This window comes from Rhipicephalus microplus, chromosome 2 (genome assembly GCF_043290135.1).
Source record: "Rhipicephalus microplus isolate Deutch F79 chromosome 2, USDA_Rmic, whole genome shotgun sequence".
Classification (NCBI taxonomy): Eukaryota; Metazoa; Arthropoda; class Arachnida; order Ixodida; family Ixodidae; genus Rhipicephalus; species Rhipicephalus microplus.
Genome location: NC_134701.1, coordinates 92,454,107 through 92,466,936, shown reverse-complemented (window position 1 = coordinate 92,466,936; position 12,830 = coordinate 92,454,107). Strand labels below are relative to the sequence as shown.

The following is a 12,830-nucleotide window of genomic DNA, read 5'->3' as shown; positions in this document are numbered from 1 at the left end:
TATATATGCATGCCATGAATGCAGGAGTAAGCAATTGGCGTCGGTGGTTCAGTTGTAGAATACTCGCCTGCCAACCGGTTGACCCAGGTTCGATTCCCGGCCGACGCATTGTTATTTTTAGAAAAACGTAAGCGTGCTGTTACGCTATATATGCATGCCATGATTGCAGGAGTTAGCAAATGGCGTCGGTGGTTTCACGGTATAATACTCGCCTGCCACGCTGGTGACCCAGATTCGATTCTCGGCCGTCGCATCGTTATTTTCAGAAACGTTCACGCGTGCTGTTGCGCTATATATGCATGCCATGAATGCAGGTGTAAGCAATTGGCGTCGGTGGTTCAGTTGTAGAATACTCGCCTGCCAACCGGTTGACCCAGGTTCGATTCCCGGCCGACGCATTGTTATTTTCAGAAAAACTCAAGCGTGCTGTTACGCTATATATGCATGCCATGAATGCAGGAGTAAGCAATTGGCGTCGGTGGTTTAGTGGTAGAATACTCGCTTGCCACGCAGGTGACCCGGGTTCGATTCCCGGCCGATGCATCGTTATTTTTAGAAAAGCTCACGCATGCTGTTACGCAATATTGCATGCCATGAATGCGGAGCAAGCAAATGGCGTCAGTGCTTTAGCGGTAGAATACTCGCCTGCCCCGCGGGTGACCCAGGTTCGATTCCCTGCCGACGCATCGTTATTTTTAGAAAAGCTCACGCATGCTGTTACGCTATATATGCATGCCATGAATGCAGGAGCAGGCAGATGGCGTTGGTGGTTCACTGGTAGAATACTCGCCTGCCACGCGGGTGACCCGGGTTCGATTCCTAGCGACGCTTTGTTATTTTCAGAAAAGCTCACACGTGCTGTTACGAATAATTGCATGTCATGAATACAGGAGTAAGCAAATGGCGTTGGTGGTTCAGTGGTAGAATACTCGGCTGCCACGCGGGTGACCCGGGCTCGATTCCTGGCCGACGCATTGTTAAATTTAGAAAAACTCACGCGTGCTGTTACGCTAATAATGCATGCCATGAATGCAAGAGCCAGCAAACAGCGTCGGTGGTTCAGTGGTAAAATACTCGCCTGCCACGCGGGTGACCCTGGTTCGACTCCGGCCGACGTATCGTTTATTTTAAAAAGCTCACACGTGCTGTTACGCTTTATATGCATGCCATGAATGCGGAGCAAGCAAATGGCGTCAGTGCTTTAGCGGTAGAACACTCGCCTGCCACGCGGGTGAACCGGGTTCGATTCCCGGCCGACGCATCGTTATTTTCAGAAAAGCTCGCGCGTGCTGTTACGCTATATATGCATGCCATGAATGCAGGAGCAAGCAAATGGCGTTGGTGGTTCCGTGGTTGAATACTCGCCTGCCTTTGGGGTCACCCGGGATCGATTCTCGGTAGACGCATCGTTATTGTCAGAAAAGCTTACGCGTGCTGTTACGCAATATTGCATGCCATGAATGCAGGAGTAAGCAAGTGGCGTCGGTGGTTCAGTTGTAGAATACTCGCCTGCCAACCGGTTGACCCAGGTTCGATTCCCGGCCGACGCATTGTTATTTTCGGAAAAACTCACGCGTGCTGTTACGCTATATCTGCATGCCATGAATGCAGGAGTAAGCAAATGGCGTCGGTGGTTCAGTGGTAGAATACTGGCCTGCAACGCAGGTGGCCCGTGTTCGATTCCCGACCGACTGCAACGCAGGTGTCCCGGGTTCGATTCTCGGCCGACGCAACGTTTATTTTAGAAAAGTTCCTGCCTGCTATTCCGCAATATTGCATACCATGAATGCAGGAGCCAGCAAACGTAGTCGGTGGTTCAGTGGTAGAATACTCGCCTGCAACGCAGGTGGCCCGTGTTCGATTCCCGACCGACTGCAACACAGGTGTCCCGGGTTCGATTCTCGGCCGACGCAACGTTTATTTTAGATAAGCCCACGCGTGCTGTTACGCAATATTGCATGCCATGAATGCAGGAGTAAGCAAATGGCTTTGGTGGTTCAGTGGTAGAATTCTCGCCTGCAACGCAGGTGGCCCATGTTCGATTCCCGACCGACTGCAACGCAGGTGTCCAGGGTTCGATTCTCGGCCGACGCAACGTTTATTTTAGAAACGTTCCTGCCTGCCATTCTGCAATATTGCAAGCCATGAATGCAGGAGCCAGAAAACGGCGTCGGTGGTTCAGTGGCAGAATACTCGCCTGCCACGCGGGTTACCCGGGTTGGATTCCGGGCCGATGAATCGTTATTTTTAGAAAAGCTCACGCATGCTGTTACGCAATATTGCATGCCTTGAATGCAGGAGCCAGCAAACGGCGTCGGTGGTTCAATGGTAGAATAATCGCCTGCTACGCGGGTGACCCGGGTTCGATTCCCGGCTGACGCATTGCTAAATTTAGAAAAACTCACGCGTGCTGTTACGCTAATAATGCATGCTAATAATGCAGGAGCAAGCAAATGGCAGCGGTGGTTCAGTGGCAGAATACCCGCCTGCCACGCGGGTTACCCGGGTTTGATTCCGGGCAGACGCATCGTTATTTTTAGAAAAGCTCACGCATGCTGTTACGCAATATTGCATGCCTTGAATGCAGGAGCCAGCAAATGGCGTCGGTGGTTCAATGGTAGAATACTCGGCTGCCACCAGGGTGACCCGGGCTCGATTCCCGGCCGACGCATTGATAACTTAAAAAAACTCACCCGTGCTGTTACGCTAATATTGCATGCTATAAATGCAGGAGCAAGCAAATGGCAGCGGTGGTTCAGTGGCAGAATACTCGCCTGCCACGCGGGTTATCCGGGTTTGATTCCGGGCCGACGCATCGTTATCTTTAGAAATGCTCACGCATGCTGTTACGCAATATTGCATGCCTTGAATGCAGGAGCCAGCAAACGGCGTCGGTGGTCCAGTGGTAGAATACTTGGCTGCCACGCGGGTGACCCCGGCTCGATTCCTGGCCGACGCATTGTTAAATTTAGAAAAGCTCGCGCGTGCTGTTACGCAATAATACATGCCATGAATGCAGCGGTAAGCAAATGGCCTCGGTGGTTCAGTGGTAAAATACTCGCCTGCACGCAGGTGGCCCATGTTCGATTCCCGACCGTCTGCAACGCGGGTGACCCGGGTTTGATTCCCTGCCAACGCATTGTTTATTTTAAAAACGTTCCTGCCTGCTATTCCGCAATATTGCACGCCATGATTGCAGGAACCAGCAAACAGCGTCGGTGGTTCAGTGGTAGAATACTCGCCTGACACGCGGGTTACCCGGGTTCGATTCCCGGCCCACGCATCGTTTATTTTAAAAAGTTCCTGTGTGCTATTTCGCAATATTGCGCGCTATGAATTCAGGAGCCAGCAAATGGCGCCGGTGGTTCAGTGTTAGAATACTCGCCTGCCACGCGGGTGACCCGGATTCGATTTCCGGCCGACGCATCGTTTAATTTAGAAAAGTTCCTGCGTGCTATTCCGCAATATTGCATGTCATGAATGCAGGAGCAAGCAAATGGCGTCGGTGGTTCCGTGGTCGAATACTCGCCTGCCTCGCGGGTCACCCGTGTTCGATTCTCGGAAGACGCATCGTTATTGCTAGAAAAGCTCACGCGTGCTGTTACGCTATATTGCATGCCATGAATGCAGGAGTAAGCAAATGGCGTCGGTAGTTTCATGGTATAATACTCTCCTGCCACACTGGTGACCCGGGTTCGATTCTAAGCCGACGATCGTTATTTTCAAAAAAGTTCACGCGTGCTGTTACGCTATATTTGCATTCCATGAATGCATGAGCAAGCAAATGGCGTTGGTGGTTCAGTGTTAAAATACTCGCCTGCCACGCGTGTGACCCAGATTCGATTCCCGGCTGAAGCATCGTTATTTTTAGAAAAGCTCACGCATGCTATTACGCAATAATGCATGCCATGAATGCAGATGTAAGCAAATGGCCTCAGTGGTTCAGTGGAAGAATGCTCGCCTGCCACGCAGGTGGCCCGTGTTCGATTCCCGACCGACTGCCACGCAGGTGTTCCGGGTTCGATTCCCGGCCGACGCAACGTTTATTTTGGAAAAGTTCTTGCGTGCTATTCCGCAATATTGCACGCCATCAATGCAGGAGAAAGCAAATGGCGTCGGTGGTTCAGTGGCAGAATACTCGCCTGCCACGCGGGTGGCCCGGGTTCCATTCCCGGCCGATGCAATCGCTATTTTTAGAAAAGCTCACGCGTTCTGTTACGCAATATTGCATGCCATGAATGCAGGAGTAAGCAAACGGCGTCGGTAGTTCAGTGTGTAAAATACTTGCCTGCCACGCGGTTGACCTGGGCTCGATTCCAGGATGACGCATCGCTACTTTTATAAAAGCTCACGCTTGCTGTTACACAATATCGCATGCCATGAATGCCGGAGTAAGCAAATGGCGTCGGTGGTTCAGTGGTAGAATACTCGACTGCCACGAAGGTGACCCGGGTTCGATTCCCAGCCGACGCCTCGATATTTTTAGAAAAGCTCACGCATGCTGTTACGCAATATTGCATGCCATGAATGCAGGAGTAAGCAAATGGCGTCGGAGGTTCAGTGGTAGAATACTCGCCTGCCACGCGGGTGACCCGGGTTCGATTCCCGGCCGACGCATCCTTCATTTTAGAAAAGTTTCTGCGTGCTATTCCGCAATATTGCATGTCATGATTGCAGGAGTAAGCAAATGGCGTTTGTGGTTCAGTGGTAGAATACTCGCCTGCTGCGTGGGTGACCAGGGTTCGATTACCGGCCAACGCATAGTTATTTTTAGAAAAGCTCACGCATGCTGTTACGCTATATATGCCTGCCAAGAATGCAGGAGCAAGCAGATGGCGTTGGTTGTTCAGTGGTAGAATACTCGCCTGCCACGCGGGTGACCCGGGTTCGATTCCCGGTGACGCTTTGTTATTTTCAGAAAAGCTCACACGTGCTGTTACGAATAATTGCATGTCATGAATGCAGGAGTAAGCAATTGGCGTTGGTGGTTCAGTGGTTGAATACTCGGCTGCCACGCGGGTGACCCGGGCTTGATTCCTGGCCGACGCATTGTTAAATTTAGAAAAACTCACGCGTGCTTTTACGCTAATAATGCATGCCATGAATGCAAGAGCCAGCAAACAGCGTCGGTGGTTCAGTGGTAGAATACTCGCCTGCCACGCGGGTGACCCCGGTTCGATTCCGGGCCGACGCATCGTTTATTTTAAAAAGCTCACGCGTGCTGTTACGCAATATTGCATGCCATGAATGCGGAGCAAGCAATTGGCGTCAGTGCTTTAGTGGTAGAATACTCGGCTGTCACGCGGGTGACGCGGGTTCGATTCCCGGCCGACGCATCGTTATTTTCAGAAAAGCTCGCGCGTGCTGTTACGCTATATATGCATGCCATGAATGCAGGAGTAAGCAATTGGCGTCGGTGGTTCAGTTGTAGAATACTCGCCTGCCAACCGGTTGACCCAGGTTCGATTCCCGGCCGACGCATTGTTATTTTTAGAAAAACGTAAGCGTGCTGTTACGCTATATATGCATGCCATGATTGCAGGAGTTAGCAAATGGCGTCGGTGGTTTCACGGTATAATACTCGCCTGCCACGCTGGTGACCCAGATTCGATTCTCGGCCGTCGCATCGTTATTTTCAGAAACGTTCACGCGTGCTGTTGCGCTATATATGCATGCCATGAATGCAGGTGTAAGCAATTGGCGTCGGTGGTTCAGTTGTAGAATACTCGCCTGCCAACCGGTTGACCCAGGTTCGATTCCCGGCCGACGCATTGTTATTTTCAGAAAAACTCAAGCGTGCTGTTACGCTATATATGCATGCCATGAATGCAGGAGTAAGCAATTGGCGTCGGTGGTTTAGTGGTAGAATACTCGCTTGCCACGCAGGTGACCCGGGTTCGATTCCCGGCCGATGCATCGTTATTTTTAGAAAAGCTCACGCATGCTGTTACGCAATATTGCATGCCATGAATGCAGGAGTAAGCAAATCGCGTCGGTGGTTCAGTGGTAGAATACTCGCCTGACACGCTGGTGACCCGGGTTCGATTCGAGGTATACGCATTGTTATTTTTAAAAAGCTCACGCGTGCTGTTACGCTATATATGCATGCCATGAATGCAGCAGAAAGCAAATGGCGTCGGTGATTCATTGGTAAAATACTCGCTTGCCACGCAGGTGACCCGGGTTCGATTCCTGGCCGACGCATCGTTATTTTTAGAAAAGCTCACGCATGCTGTTACGCAATATTGCAAGTCATGATTGCAGGAGTAAGCAAATGGCATTGGTGGTTCAGTGGTAGAATACTCACCTGCTGTGTGAGTGACCCGTGTTCGATTCCCGGCCAACGCATAGTTATTTTTAGAAACGCTCACGCATGCTGTTACGCTATATATGCATGCCATGAATGCAGGAGCAAGCAGATGGCATTGGTGGTTCAGTGGTAAAATACTCGCCTGCCACGCGAATGACCCGGGTTCGATTCCTGGCGACGCTTTGTTATTTCCAGAAAAGCTCACACGTGCTGTTACGAATAATTGCATGTTATGAATGCAGGAGTAAGCAAATGGCGTTGGTGGTTCAGTGGTAGAATACTCGGCTGCCACGCGGGTGACCTGGGCTCGATTCCTGGCCGACGCATTGTTAAATTTAGAAAAACTCGCGCGTGCTGTTACGCTATTAATGCATACAATGAATGCAAGAGCCAGCAAACAGCGTCGGTGGTTCAGTGGTAGAATACTCGCCTGCCACGCGGGTGACCCCGGTTCGATTCCGGGCCGACGCATCATTTATTTTAAAAAGCTCACGCGTGCTGTTACGCTATATATACATGCCATGAATGCTGGTGCAAGCAAATGGCGTCGGTGCTTCAGTGGTAGAATACTCGCCTGCCACGCGGGTGACCCGGGTTCGATTCTCGGCCGACGCATCGTTATCTTTAGAGAAGCTCACGCGTGCTGTTACGCAATATTACATGACATGAATGCGGAGCAAGCAATTGGCGTCAGTGCTTTAGTGGTAGAATACTCGCCTGCCACGCGGGTGACCCGGGTTCAATTCCCGGCCGAGGCATCGTTTATTTTAGAAAAGTTTCTGCCTGCTATTCTGCACTATTGCACGCCATGAACGCAGAAGCCAGCAAACGGCGACGGTGGTTCAATGATAGAATAATCGCCTGCCACGCGGGTGACCCGGGTTCGATTCGCGGCTGACGCATTGTTATTTTTAGAAAAGCTCACACGTGCTGTTACGCCATATTGCATGGTATGAATGCCAGAGTAAGCAAATTGCGTCGGTTGCTCAGTGGTCGAATAGTCGCCTGCCACGCGGGTGACCCGGGTTCGATTCCCGGCCGACGCATCGTTATTTTTAGAAAAGCTCACGCATGCTGTTACGCAATATTGCATGCCTTGAATGCAGGAGCCAGCAAACGGCGTCGGTGGTTCAATGGTAGAATACTCGCCTGCCACGTGGGTGACCCGTGCTTGATTTCCGGCAGACGCATCGTTATTTTAAGAAAAGTTCACGCGTGCGTTTACGCTATATATGCATGCCATGAATTCATGAGCAAGCAAATGGCGTTGGTTGATCAGTTGCAGAATACTCGCCTGCCACGCGGATGACCCAGATTCGATTCCCGACCGACTGCAACGCAGGTGTCCTGGGTTCGATTCTTGGCCGATGCAACGTTTATTTTAGAAAAGTTCCTGCCTGCTATTCCGCAATATTGCACGCCATGAATGCAGGAGCCAGCAAACGGCGTCGATGGTTCAATGGTAGAATAATCGCCTCCTACGCGGGTGACCCGGGTTCGATTCCCGGCTGACGCATTGTTAAATTTAGAAAAACTCACGCGTGCTGTTACGCTAATAATGCATGCTATGAATGCAGGAGCAAGCAAATGGCAGCGGTGGTTCAGTGGCAGAATACCCGCCTGCCACGCGGGTTACCCGGGTTTGATTCCGGGCAGACGCATCGTTATTTTTAGAAAAGCTCACGCATGCTGTTACGCAATATTGCATGCCTTGAATGCAGGAGCCAGCAAATGGCGTCGTTGGTTCAATGGTAGAATACTCCGCTGCCACACGGGTGACCCGGGCTCGATTCCCAGCCGACGCATAGTTAACTTAGAAAAACTCACCCGTGCTGTTACGCTAATAATGCATGCTATGAATGCAGGAGCAAGCAAATGGCAGCGGTGTTTCAGTGGCAGAATACTCGCCTGCCACGCGGGTTACCCGGGTTTGATTCCGGGCCGACGCATCGTTACTTTTAGAAAAGCTCACGCATGCTGTTACGCAATAATTCATGCCTTGAATGCAGGAGCCAGCAAACGGCGTCGGTGGTTCAGTGGTAGAATACTTGGCTGCCACGCGGGTGACCCGGGCTCGATTCCCGGCCGACGCATTGTTAAATTTAGAAAAGCTCGCGCGTGCTGTTACGCAATAATGCATGCCATGAATGCAGCAGTAAGCAAATGGCCTCGGTGGTTCAGTGGTAGAATACTCGCCTGCCACGCAGGTGGCCCGTGTTCAATTCCCGACCGACTGCAACGCGGGTGACCCGGGTTTGATTCCCGGCCAACGCAATGTTTATTTTAGAAACGTTCCTGCCTGCTATTCCGCAATATTGCACGCCATGATTGCAGGAACCAGCAAACAGCGTCGGTGGTTGAGTGGTAGAATACTCGCCTGCCACGCGGGTGACCCCGGTTCGATTCCCAGCCCACGCATTGTTTATTTTAAAAAGTTCCTGCGTGCTATTTCGCAATATTGCGCGCCATGAATGCAGGAGCAAGCAAATGGCGTCGGTGGTTCCGTAGTCGAATACTCGCCTGCCTCGCGGGTCACCCGTGTTCGATTCTCGGAAGACGCATCGTTATTGCTAGAAAAGCTCACGCGTGCTGTTACGCTATATTGGCATGCCATGAATGCTTGAGCAAGCAAATGGCGTTGGTGGTTCAGTGTTAAAATACTCGCCTGCCACGCGGGTGACCCAGATTCGATTCCCGGCTGACGCATCGTTATTTTTAGAAAAGCTCACGCGTGCTATTACGCAATAACGCATGCCGAATGCAGGAGTAAGCAAATGGCCTCAGTGGTTCAGTGGTAGAATACTCGCCTGCGACGCAGGTGGCCCGTGTTCGATTCCCGACCGACTGCCACGCAGGTGTTCCGGGTTCGATTCCCGGCCGACGCAACGTTTATTTTGGAAAAGCTCTTGCGTGCTGTTACGCAATATTGCATGCCATGAATGCAGGAGTAAGCAAACGGCGTCGGTAGTTCAGTGGTAAAATACTTGCCTGCCACGCGGTTGACCTGGGCTCGATTCCAGGCTGACGCATCGCTATATTTATAAAAGCTCTCGCTTGATGTTACACAATATCGCATGCCATGAATGCCGGAGTAAACAAATGGCGTCGGTGGTTCAGAGGTAGAATACTCACCTGCCACGCAGGTGACCCGGGTTCGATTCCCAGCCGACGCCTCGATATTTTAAGAAAAGCTCACGCATGCTGTTACGCAATATTGCATGCCATGAATGCAGGAGTAAGCTAATGGCGTCGGAGGTTCAGTGGTAGAATACTCGCCTGCCACGCGGGTGACCCGGGTTCGATTCCTGGCCGACGCATCCTTCATTTTAAAAAAGTTCCTGCGTGCTATTCCGCTATATTGCATGTCATGATTGCAGGAGTAAGCAAATGGCGTTTGTGGTTCAGTGGTAGAATACTCGCCTGCAGCGTGAGTGACCCGGGTTCGATTACCGGCCAACGCATAGTTATTTTTAGAAAAGCTCACGCGTGCTGTTACGCTATATATGCATGCCACGAATGCAGCAGAAAGCAAATGGCGTCGGTGATTCATTGGTAGAATACTCGCTTGCCACGCAGGTGACCCGGGTTCGATTCCCAAACGACGCATCGTTATTTTTTATAAAAGCTCACGCATGCTGTTACGCAATATTGCAAGTCATGATTGCAGGAGTTAGCAAATGGCGTTGGTGGTTCAGTGGTAGAATACTCACCTGCTGCGTGGGTGACCCGGGTTCGATTCCCGGCCAACGCATTGTTATTTTTAGAAAAGCTCACGCATGCTGTTACGCTATATATGCATGCCATGAATGCAGGAGCAAGCAGAAGGCATTGGTGGTTCAGTGGTAGAATACTCGCCTGCCACGCGAATGACCCGGATTCGATTCCCGGCGACGCTTTGTTATTTTCAGAAAAGCTCACACGTGCTGTTACGAATAATTGCATGTCATGAATGCAGGAGTAAGCGAATGGCGTTGGTGGTTCAGTGGTAGAATACTCGGCTGCCACGTGGGTGACCTGGGCTCGATTCCTGGCCGACGCATTATTAAATTTAGAAAAACTCGCGCGTGCTGTTACGCTATTAATGTATACCATGAATGCAAGAGCCAGCAAACAGCGTCGGTGGTTCAGTGGTAGAATACTCGGCTGCCACGAAGGTGACGCGGGCTTGATTCCCGGTTGACGCATTGTTATTTTCAGAAAAACTCACGCATGCTGTTACGCTATATATTCATGCCATGAATGTAGGAGTAAGCTAATGGCCTCGTTGGTTCAGTGGTAGAATACTCGCCTGCCACGCAGGTGGCCCGTGTTCGATTCCCGACTGGCTGCAACGCAGGTGTCCCGGGTTCGATTCCAGGCCGACGCAATGTTTATTTTATAAAAGTTCCTGCGTGCTGTTCCCCACTGTTGCACGCCATGAATGCAGGAGAAAGCAAACGGCGTCGGTGGTTCAGTGGTAGCATACTCGCTTGCCACGTGGGTGACCCGGGTTAAACTCCCGGCCGACGCATCGCTATCTTTAGAAAAGCTCACGCGTGCTGTTACGCAATATTGCATACCATGAATGCAGGAGTAAGCAAATGGCGTTGGTGGTTCAGTGGTAGAATACTCGGCTGCCACGCTCGTGACCCGGGCTCGATTCCAGGCTGACGCATTGTTATTTTCAGAAAATGTCACGCGTGCTGTTACGCTATATATGCATGCCATGAATTCATGAGCAAGCAAATGGCGTTGGTGGTTAAGTGGTAGAATACTCGCCTGCCACGCGGATGACCCAGATTCGATTCCCGGTCGACGCATCGTTATTTTTAGATAAGCTCACGCGTGCTGTTATGCAATAATGCATTCCAGGAATGCAGGAGTAAGCAAATGGCCTCGGTGGTTCAGTGGTAGAATACTCGCCTGCAACGCAGGTGGCCCGTGTTCGATTCTCGACCGACTGCAACGCAGGTGTCCCGGGTTCGATTCTCGGCCGACGCAACGTTTATTTTAGAAAAGTTCCCGCCTGCTATTCCGCAATAATGCACGCCATGAATGCAGGAGCCAGCAAACGGCGTCGGTGGTTCAGAGGCAGAATACTCGCCTGCCACGCGGGTTACCCGGGTTTGATTCCGGGCTGACGCATCGTTACATTTAGAAAACCTCACGCATGCTGTTACGCAATATTGCATGCCTTGAATGGAGGAGCCAGCAAATGGCGTCAGTGGTTTCATGGTATAATACTCGCCTGCCACGCTGGTGACCCGGGTTCGATTACCGGCCAACGCATAGTTATTTTTAGAAAAGCTCACGCATGCTGTTACGCTATAGATGCATGCCATGAATGCATTAGCAAGCAGATGGCGTTGGTGGTTCACTGGTAGAATACTCGCCTGCCACGCGGGTGACCCGGGTTCGATTCCTGGCGACGCTTTGTTATTTTCAGGAAAGCTCACACGTGCTGTTACGAATAATTGCATGTCATGAATGCAGGAGTAAGCAAATGGCGTTGGTGGTTCAGTGGTAGAATACTCGGCTGCCACGCGGGTGACCCGGGCTCGATTCCTGGCCGACGCATTGTTAAATTTAGAAAAACTCACGCGTGCTGTTACGCTAATAATGCATGCCATGAATGCAAGAGCCAGCAAACAGCGTCGGTGGTTCAGTGGTAGAATACTCGCCTGCCACGCGGGTGACCTCGGTTCGATTCCGGCCGACGTATCGTTTATTTTAAAAAGCTCACACGTGCTCTTACGCTATATATGCATGTCATGAATGCGGAGCAAGCAAATGGCGTCAGTGCTTTAGCGGTAGAACACTCGCCTGCCACGCGGGTGAACCGGGTTCGATTCCCGGCCGACGCATCGTTATTTTCAGAAAAGCTCGCGCGTGCGGTTACGCTATATATGCATGCCATGAATGCAGGAGCAAGCAAATGGCGTCAGTGCTTTAGCGGTAGAATACTCGCCTGCCCCGCGGGTGAACCAGGTTCGATTCCCTGCCGACGCATCGTTATTTTCAGAAAAGCTCGCGCGTGCTGTTACGCTATATATGTATGCCATGAATGCAGGAGCAAGCAAATGGCGTCGGTGGTTCCGTGGTTGAATACTCGCCTGCCTCGCGGGTCACCCGGGATCAATTCTCGGAAGACGCATCGTTATATTTAGAAATGCTCACGCGTGCTGTTACGCAATATTGCATGCCATGAATGGAGGAATAAGCAATTGGCGTCGGTGGTTGAGTTGTAGAATACTCGCCTGCCAACCGGTTGACCCAGGTTCGATTCCCGGCCGACGCATTGTTATTTTCAGAAAAACTCACGCGTGCTGTTACGCTATATATGCATGCCATGAATGCAGGAGTAAGCAAATGGCGTCGGTGGTTTCATGGTATAATACTCGCCTGCCACGCTGGTGACCCAGATTCGATTCCCGGTCAACGCATCGTTACTTTTAGAAAAGCTCACGCGTGCTGTTACGCAATAATGCATACCATGAATGCAGGAGTAAGCAAATGGCCACGGTGGTTCAGTGGTAGAATA

The 12,830-nt window shown here is 51.2% G+C and overlaps 21 non-coding genes across 21 annotated transcripts; all 21 read left to right on the top strand.

The window, feature by feature from the left end:
* Positions 1 to 472: 472 nt before the first annotated feature.
* Positions 473 to 543, top strand: TRNAG-GCC (transfer RNA glycine (anticodon GCC)). The gene has a single exon. It is a non-coding gene; the product is annotated as a tRNA-Gly (tRNA).
* A 1,081-nt stretch (positions 544 to 1,624) lies between these two features.
* On the top strand, positions 1,625 to 1,732 carry TRNAC-GCA (transfer RNA cysteine (anticodon GCA)). The gene is made up of 2 exons: positions 1,625 to 1,660; positions 1,698 to 1,732. It is a non-coding gene; the product is annotated as a tRNA-Cys (tRNA).
* A 579-nt stretch (positions 1,733 to 2,311) lies between these two features.
* On the top strand, positions 2,312 to 2,382 carry TRNAS-GCU (transfer RNA serine (anticodon GCU)). The gene has a single exon. It is a non-coding gene; the product is annotated as a tRNA-Ser (tRNA).
* Positions 2,383 to 2,600: 218 nt separating this feature from the next.
* On the top strand, positions 2,601 to 2,671 carry TRNAG-GCC (transfer RNA glycine (anticodon GCC)). The gene has a single exon. It is a non-coding gene; the product is annotated as a tRNA-Gly (tRNA).
* Positions 2,672 to 3,212: 541 nt separating this feature from the next.
* Positions 3,213 to 3,283, top strand: TRNAV-GAC (transfer RNA valine (anticodon GAC)). The gene has a single exon. It is a non-coding gene; the product is annotated as a tRNA-Val (tRNA).
* Positions 3,284 to 3,355: 72 nt separating this feature from the next.
* TRNAG-GCC (transfer RNA glycine (anticodon GCC)) lies at positions 3,356 to 3,426 on the top strand. The gene has a single exon. It is a non-coding gene; the product is annotated as a tRNA-Gly (tRNA).
* A 686-nt stretch (positions 3,427 to 4,112) lies between these two features.
* TRNAG-GCC (transfer RNA glycine (anticodon GCC)) lies at positions 4,113 to 4,183 on the top strand. Its single transcript has one exon. It is a non-coding gene; the product is annotated as a tRNA-Gly (tRNA).
* A 363-nt stretch (positions 4,184 to 4,546) lies between these two features.
* TRNAG-GCC (transfer RNA glycine (anticodon GCC)) lies at positions 4,547 to 4,617 on the top strand. Its single transcript has one exon. It is a non-coding gene; the product is annotated as a tRNA-Gly (tRNA).
* Positions 4,618 to 4,834: 217 nt separating this feature from the next.
* TRNAG-GCC (transfer RNA glycine (anticodon GCC)) lies at positions 4,835 to 4,906 on the top strand. The gene has a single exon. It is a non-coding gene; the product is annotated as a tRNA-Gly (tRNA).
* A 217-nt stretch (positions 4,907 to 5,123) lies between these two features.
* Positions 5,124 to 5,194, top strand: TRNAG-GCC (transfer RNA glycine (anticodon GCC)). The gene has a single exon. It is a non-coding gene; the product is annotated as a tRNA-Gly (tRNA).
* Positions 5,195 to 5,845: 651 nt separating this feature from the next.
* TRNAG-GCC (transfer RNA glycine (anticodon GCC)) lies at positions 5,846 to 5,916 on the top strand. Its single transcript has one exon. It is a non-coding gene; the product is annotated as a tRNA-Gly (tRNA).
* A 361-nt stretch (positions 5,917 to 6,277) lies between these two features.
* On the top strand, positions 6,278 to 6,348 carry TRNAS-GCU (transfer RNA serine (anticodon GCU)). Its single transcript has one exon. It is a non-coding gene; the product is annotated as a tRNA-Ser (tRNA).
* Positions 6,349 to 6,710: 362 nt separating this feature from the next.
* Positions 6,711 to 6,781, top strand: TRNAG-GCC (transfer RNA glycine (anticodon GCC)). The gene has a single exon. It is a non-coding gene; the product is annotated as a tRNA-Gly (tRNA).
* Positions 6,782 to 6,854: 73 nt separating this feature from the next.
* On the top strand, positions 6,855 to 6,925 carry TRNAG-GCC (transfer RNA glycine (anticodon GCC)). The gene has a single exon. It is a non-coding gene; the product is annotated as a tRNA-Gly (tRNA).
* A 72-nt stretch (positions 6,926 to 6,997) lies between these two features.
* On the top strand, positions 6,998 to 7,068 carry TRNAG-GCC (transfer RNA glycine (anticodon GCC)). Its single transcript has one exon. It is a non-coding gene; the product is annotated as a tRNA-Gly (tRNA).
* A 687-nt stretch (positions 7,069 to 7,755) lies between these two features.
* TRNAR-CCU (transfer RNA arginine (anticodon CCU)) lies at positions 7,756 to 7,826 on the top strand. Its single transcript has one exon. It is a non-coding gene; the product is annotated as a tRNA-Arg (tRNA).
* A 506-nt stretch (positions 7,827 to 8,332) lies between these two features.
* Positions 8,333 to 8,403, top strand: TRNAG-GCC (transfer RNA glycine (anticodon GCC)). The gene has a single exon. It is a non-coding gene; the product is annotated as a tRNA-Gly (tRNA).
* A 1,153-nt stretch (positions 8,404 to 9,556) lies between these two features.
* TRNAG-GCC (transfer RNA glycine (anticodon GCC)) lies at positions 9,557 to 9,627 on the top strand. The gene has a single exon. It is a non-coding gene; the product is annotated as a tRNA-Gly (tRNA).
* A 73-nt stretch (positions 9,628 to 9,700) lies between these two features.
* On the top strand, positions 9,701 to 9,771 carry TRNAC-GCA (transfer RNA cysteine (anticodon GCA)). The gene has a single exon. It is a non-coding gene; the product is annotated as a tRNA-Cys (tRNA).
* Positions 9,772 to 9,990: 219 nt separating this feature from the next.
* On the top strand, positions 9,991 to 10,061 carry TRNAS-GCU (transfer RNA serine (anticodon GCU)). The gene has a single exon. It is a non-coding gene; the product is annotated as a tRNA-Ser (tRNA).
* Positions 10,062 to 11,940: 1,879 nt separating this feature from the next.
* TRNAG-GCC (transfer RNA glycine (anticodon GCC)) lies at positions 11,941 to 12,010 on the top strand. Its single transcript has one exon. It is a non-coding gene; the product is annotated as a tRNA-Gly (tRNA).
* The last annotated feature ends 820 nt before the right edge of the window (positions 12,011 to 12,830 follow it).